The following is a 7,593-nucleotide window of genomic DNA, read 5'->3' as shown; positions in this document are numbered from 1 at the left end:
CATGATGCTAACACTCGTCCCCAAAGTTTCAGCAGTGATCAAACACATCTTAGGTTGAGCACATAAAGAGGCGAATGCTTCTAATCTCTTATTCAGCTTTTGCATGCCCCGTTAAGGCGTTTTGGCCTTTGGGCAGGAATTAAGGCGTAAAAAGGTACAAAGCTTTTCTCCCAAAGCAAACCATGTTGCTGTGTTTATCGGTAGAAATGTTACTTACCGCTCCAAACCGAAAAGAAGCCGTACTCGTAGAAAAACGTGCCCAGTGAATATGCGCTTGCTTAAAATGAGTTTGAACAAGGGTGTTCGAGAATGTTGGTTGGACAACTCTCTCTCTTTTTTTTTTTTTTTTTTGCGTGCACGTATAAGACGCCACCCCAAAAAGAACGCTACGCGTTGCTTAGCAAACTTATTTGACCTTTGTTACGTATTGCTGCATTTCTAACAGTTCTGCCAAAACAGGGAGTTCTAGCAGCGCTGAGGTCACTGAGAAATATCAATTAAAAACGACGACAAACGTTGAACGCGTCATTTCCTACGCAGTTGGTGGTAGTAATTACAGAAAAATTGATCTGGGAAAGGGGGACAAATTCTAGATTTTTATAGAAAATTTTGTTTCATGACAGAACAGCTAGAAAAGGTGATGAAAATTTAAACTGCGCGAAAAACGGGACAATAGACGAAGGAACACAAACACGATAACACGACCGCAGTGTTGTTGCGGCCGTGCTGTCGTGTTTGTGTTCCTTCGCCTATTCCGTTTTTCGCGCAGCTTACATTTTTATCTTCAATGAACCATCTCGCCCGCAAAAATATTCTACTGTAGAAAAGCTGGTATAAATCAGTGAAGTCGAAAATGAAAAACATGTGCGGCCCTAGTTGGCCATCATACAAATAATACGACATAATATTACAGGGTACTACAATACTCGAAAGTTCGAGGAGAGCGGGAGAGACAAGGTTGCAGCAGAGGCGATGAAAAGCGCTGTTCCCAATGACAGGTGTGAGATTGAGAGAAGAGTGGACACAGCTTTCGCCGCTGTTCATTGTATCGCACCGAATGACATCATTTTACTGTCCTGTTGATGTGTAGTGTACTGGAAAGACAGTAATAAAAGCGAAACAGGACTTGTATTGCATCAAGCTGCAATAACGATGGCGTGACTCTTGAGTTACGTTATCCTGAAAGGCGATCAGCGTCTAGCCTATCCATGGTACACGAAAACCAGATGTTGACAATTATGTTCGTGGCGATGAGGCAGTTTACGATAAATATCTGAAACGAGTCTAATTCTTAGTGACCCCAAATGCTTGGGCGCCATTTTTACAACAGAGCAGAACCGAAAAGAATGTGAACGTTAATTGGGAACATATCAATTCGTGTATATTAAAATAGTGCAGGGAAACGGGACTAAGACGGAGATAAGTCACACACGGCGCTTGCAGGTCTCCGTCTTAGCCTCGTGAGCCCGCGCTGTTTTATAAGAAAGGAGTAACCAATTCTTCCAAACTAGGTACTGTTTTACTACTTATAAATTCAATTTTTTCACATACAAGCGTCCAATTTTGTCAACCTTGGGCATACATCATAAACGATATAGCCTGTGAATATCTTCGCCTGTCAGCGTGCGTAAACAAATTTCACTTGCATTTTATTAGTGCTGCTCCCCTTTGCAATTCATCTTGTTGTCCTCTGCACACCCTTTTTATTTCCGCGGGCTCCCGCTAAGGTGCTTGTAGCAGCAATAGCCACTGCTGACAATATATCTTTGTTGTTGTTCTTTTCCGTCAAGCCCGGGCTAATATGACTGCGGCCTTTATGGTTCACTATAAAATGAAAGCTAGTAATGAAAGGTTAAATTGCTGCCTGAGTTGCATTTTTTAAGGACGTTTTGTTACGCTTTGACCCCGTCGGAAGTGCATTGCATATGTGTTCGTATAAATTTTTAACAGGTGCAGAGCTCTCCTTACGCACACATAGCATACACTTATCTACACTTTCACTGAAGTAACACGAAAAGTTTCGTTACAAGTTCATCTGAGGTCAGACATCCATGCTACGAATAAAGAAATGATCGAAAAAATTATACACTCCGAAGGATATGTAAATATGTAATGATACCTGACTCGGATCATTATTTACTTCTTGTGTAGACACGTCATCCATGTGTACCTTCGTCTTGTGTCCTTGCTTGTGTCAAACATTTGTCCCTATATCTGAAAAGTTGACAATCATGCTATTTATGTAATTTCATTTATTTCCAACTGCTATACTCGGAAGAGGCAGTTTCCCACTCTGGATCCAATTGCTGCCGGCGCCCTTCAGCGTTCTCGCAATTCTGAGCAAGTTCTTTCTTTTTTTTTTCTTCGAGCCACAAACTCTGACATGCCGACCTAGAATTCCCGTACATTGAGACTCTTAGAGTGTCATATATTTAAGCACGAGGTCAGCGAAACGTTCCATTGCATACGCGTGTCTAAGATGCAATGTCAGACTGGGGGTGAATCAACCTCATTTTTTTTAATTAACCACTGTCCCCGATAGTTTAAATTTTATATAGCAATTGTCCTGGGGGCCTAGCTGCATTCAGAGGACTCAATAATCGCAAAATACATAGGCATATGGCCAAAGATTTGCCCAGTTAGTCCGAAAAAGCTGCACAAACTTGTTTTTGCTGCTATAGTCGATGCGACAACCGACGTATGCGGACAGGTTATGAAACCCATAAATTTTAACGCATCCTATATTATTGCAATCCGTGTTTCATGTGTGGCTGACCAAAAACCGCATTTTATCTCTGCTACGCTTTTAGAACCATCGTCAGTCACAGTTATGTGCAAATTACAGCTGGTGTGTTCGAATGCCGTCCTGACGTTTCATTCACCTTTCAAAACCAGATGGTGTAATTGACACGAACGAAGAGAACAATTTCGTTGGCTCAACAACGCATGGTTGCCAATTCCCTCATCATTACCTGGACAACCCAGGTACACGACTACTGTAATTTGACAAGGCTGCAGCTGCGATGCCTTGATTATGAATGTGAGCACAAGGTCAATACCCAGTAAACCAGCTCAGGTAACTGCATGCACCCGCGACGGCAATGTCCTGAACTCAGCCATCTCCTCCTGAGCATTCCGTAGACGCTAGAGGGATGTGAGATGTGCAATGACCGCACATAACCGAAAGTTCCGGGGATAGCTGAGTTACCTTATTGTGCACCAGAAAAGAAAGCTTCTCGATTGGGCCGTCTTTCGTTCGTATCCTCCATGGATTCCTGGGGTCTTAATGCGTTAGTGTTAGTTTTGCCATCTTCACGAAAATGGACAGTCCCCAGTAGTTTGAAACAAGGTGTCGAACCGGAACTGGAACTGAACTGAAAACCAGAACCGAACCCAAATTTTCGCCCGGTACCGGAACGGAACCGAACCCGAACTATTTTCGTCATCTTGGAACTGAACATGAACCGGAACAAATCGATAGAACCGTTCCGGACCGGTTCACGTTGCGGTTCCGACCCACTTTTGCTGGCAACTTACCTTCACTATTTTTTCTTTTATCGCTTTTTGTAAAACACCCTGCTAGCTTATTTCCAATTCGCCACTACACACCGCAAACATCACAACTATTTTGAAAAATTGTTCCTTGGATAAAGATGAAAAGTACAAATGAAAATACATTGCCGCTTGCATAGCCTCAATCTCTGGTGTCCGGCTTCCGCTTCATACCGAACACAGGGACCGCTGCTGCACTACGCCTTGGCACCGCTCGTCGAGAAAGTTGCCCATTCGAGCGCCTTCCTAGGCAGTAAAATAATAGCAGATAATTCGTAAATTGAGTTATATTTTAGATGAATAAGCATATAATCATGTACAAATCAAAAACGAAATATCGAATCCGTTAAAAAAATAATCTCACGTGTCATTTTATTTTCCTATCGTTCGACGACGTTGCAATGAGTCACATAGGTCATGGCATGTGCGTAGCAGTCGAATGCGGTGTGACGCCAGCATATACTAAATTGGTTGACTGAGACTGGAAAATAAGCCGACTTTGATGGTGAGAAGCAAGCCTTGGGCATCAATTTACCGGCCTGCTCTTGAGTTGTATCTGAACATTGCACAATAATAGTTCCATAATTCGATTTCCCCGTTTATCTTTTCTTATTTTTGTCCTTAGCAATGTCTGCTTGTTTTATTTCCCTTGGCAAGGTAAACTGTGTGAGAAATGAAGCTCCGGTGTTCAAAGGGGAAAACTGGGTGAAGCAAGGAACTAAGTAGAATTAATGCCAAGAGTATTAATTCACAGGCTCTATTTGTTGTGCTAATGTTTCCGTACGTACAAGTATTCGGTGTCGAAAAAGAGAATGCATTTCATTGCTTTATCCGCCATCACTGATGCGAATGTCTAAAACAGCCTAGAAAGGTGGCACTGAAAGGTAGAAGCGCACTCTTGAGAGAAAACGTAAGTAATGAATAGCCTGGTCTACGGGTTGCGCGGCGACGAGAGATATCAGGACAAAACTTGAAACGCAGGGAGGAGGACGCGGTAAGCGGGCCAAAAGAGCCTGTGACTAGTCTCTAAGGAAAACAATAACAGAAGAGGAAATGTCAGTAATTGAGCAATCGGTGAGCTGCAGAGTGGGACCCTCATTATCACTGTACATTTACCAGCGAGGAAAAGTGCCGAGTAAAACACCATTTAGTGACCACATGGAAGCGGCTTCGTAGGGTCGTCAACAAGCGTCAACAGAATCTCCCCTAAGATCTTAGCTGAGGACGAGCTTGAACAGTCTTTTTTTTTTTTTTTATAGAAAGAGCAGAATCAAGACTGGCTGAAAGAACTCGGAGACAACAGCAGTTCTTCCAAAATTGAAGAAGTTCAGAGCCTGCCCTACGCATTTGAAAACGGGCCCAGGAAAAGTATACATTCGAGTATTTGGTAATTTTGGGAGGAGGAGAAGTTCGGCGCCCAGAACTCTAATCACTAGCTACAGTAGCGTTTGCTCTGCCATCTACGTTATTCAGAGTCGAGAGAGAATTTTCTGGACTAAAGTATATCCTGTCTTATCATCAAATCCATGACTTCAAGAACACTCGGCAATGTCCTCGTCTTTTGATCTTTCGATGCTGGCAGATAAAAAAATTGGCAGCATTTACTGAGCATATCATAAATACTTGCGAGCAGCCATCTGGCAGATAAAAAAAAATGGCAGCATTTACTGAGCACATCATAAAATACTTGCGAGCAGCCATGACTTCATGTCAAGCTTGTGGTAAATTATGTTTGAACGTACCAGTAAGTCAATCCTCAAAGACAGAAACTATATAGCTCGCCTATGCAGGTAACCATGACATGCAACAAGACGGTGGTCGTATCGCCTCGCGGCCACAGGAGTGAGATAGTTAATTAATCCGATTCTCCGGCATATACGATAACGACTCCTTCCAGGCCACAACACGCCGATGCCTCTGCGTTTTAACTCCCCAGAAACGCGAAATGCAAAAGTGTCCGCGTGCTTTGCGATATATAATCGCACATATGGAATATATATCGTTAGTCCTGGGGTGTATGTGCTTGATTTGACCTTGATCTCATTTCAAAGTCCTTTAGTGGGAGCTGGACAAATTATGGTAAATATAATAATAGAGGTTTTGCTTTACACTAAATTGAATTTGATATTTTGTGCACCTTAAACTAATAATCAGTATTTTCCCATCACCTACCTCTAATCGTCGGTCTCTCAGTAAAAATACTTTGCCCACGTCTTGTACAACCAATTGCAGCCCGTCACAGTTGACGACAAAAACAATTGACAGATTACTATGTGAATTTTAAGCTTTTATTATACACCAGGAGAGGAAACTCATTGTTAAAAAGAGGGGTAAAAATACATCCGAAGATTTTTTTTTTTTTCTGAACCCGTTTGAACCGGGGTTCAGGCAGGCTGGAACAGGTTCGAACCGGAACGAAATGTGTATCCGGAGCCGAAACCGAACCCGAACCCGAAAGTCGTGAACTCGAATCCGAACCAAACCCGAAGCGAACCCGAAGACATTCCGGTTCGACACCCAACCTCGGAGCCAAAGTGAAGGGATGAAACGAGATTAGAAGAGGAATGTGAGAGAGAACATTGAGGAGAAAATACAGTAAAGCCAGTCAGAACAGGTGCTGGATGAGGCCAGCTCGCGTTCGACGCCATGGGGTGCCGCCTCATGATCATGCTTTCTCGACACGGTGGTCTGAGAGGTAGCGATGCGTTGAGCTCCCGGGTTTCACTCATATCCAATCTAAGCTCGCGTTCGACGCCATGGCGTTGGAACGCACATGCTGCGACCTTAGCCAGTTGTTGCCGGATGAAATCGAATTGCAAAAGAAAAACGACAAAGTACTTGCAGGCATTGATAACAAACTTTTCTTTACACTAAAGGCTACATGAAGAAATCTCGGCAAAACTAATTACTAGCAGCAGAATTAAATTTTTTGAAAATTCTATTCATTCTTAACCAAGCAAGAAGCCGATTATAGGCAATGAATTCCTTATATTTTATACCTATGTATTGTGTAAGCGTACAAATAGAATATGTGTTCGGGAAGCTTGAAAATATTTGGAAGAGAACAATCTCATTACCACCCCACGATCAGATTCTGACCACATTTATCGATCCAAGATGCACAGCTTAAACTATTAGAAGTTGCGGCCCAGATACAAAGATGCTCCTTCAAAGCTGCTCTTGCTCTAGATCTGAAATCAGATGTTCATACTTGTCTCACAAGAAAGCTCTGAAAAACCTGCAAAGGTCAGTTGTGAAAGCGAATTTAAAATTACATGGAAAACTTAACAGCCAAAAAGAAGACATCAAAATTGGCGCAACCGTGGCGTGGTCGAGATCTTATAGGAAGTAAGGACACACCACAAGGAGCTGATCTGTCCCCTTACTCCTCAACTTTATCTTGATCAAACAGCGCGGGACGAGACTGGGAAAGCTATACTAAATCATAGGCATGCTCTCCTGCGAACGGCGCCATCTTTGACACTGTGTGAGGACCTGACGGCGAATGCAAAAAATGCTCCTGTGCCCAAAAATTGTAGTGAAGTCGCAAGCTGCACAAAGCTGTCTTGAGTACGCTCCCGTTCGGCCTGAACTTGTATTTACGATGAAATATTGAGACAAAAAGGAACAACACGCTAACATTATATCGACTGGAAGGGGGGGGGGGGGGGGAAGGGGGGGCTGCGGATAGTTTTACCCCGTAAGGCCAAAAGTGTAGGCATGTCGCGTCTTTGCCAAAATGAAGCAGACTGCATGATTTGTTAGTAAGTCGTATAACAGGCCGCGTGCGCCATCCATCAAGCTCCTTATCTCTCCACGGTAAGGAGCCCCTTGCTCTAAGCTTGAAATATTTTTTTGTCTTCAGGGAAGCAGCCACGACTTCACTATACGAGTAAAAAAGAGATCATGCAGCGTTGTCACTTTTCGCAAAGACCATGCTTCCAACTACGGTAAACATATGCCGCATGCTTCACCAAATTACCATTCGCAAGCATGGAATGCGACAAGAGGACATCATAAGTCGGGTACAAGTCTCCATTT

The sequence above is a fragment of the Amblyomma maculatum genome, chromosome 2 (genome assembly GCF_055883805.1).
Source record: "Amblyomma maculatum isolate TAMU_Amacu chromosome 2, ASM5588380v1, whole genome shotgun sequence".
Classification (NCBI taxonomy): domain Eukaryota; kingdom Metazoa; phylum Arthropoda; class Arachnida; order Ixodida; family Ixodidae; genus Amblyomma; species Amblyomma maculatum.
This window is presented reverse-complemented; position numbering follows the sequence as displayed.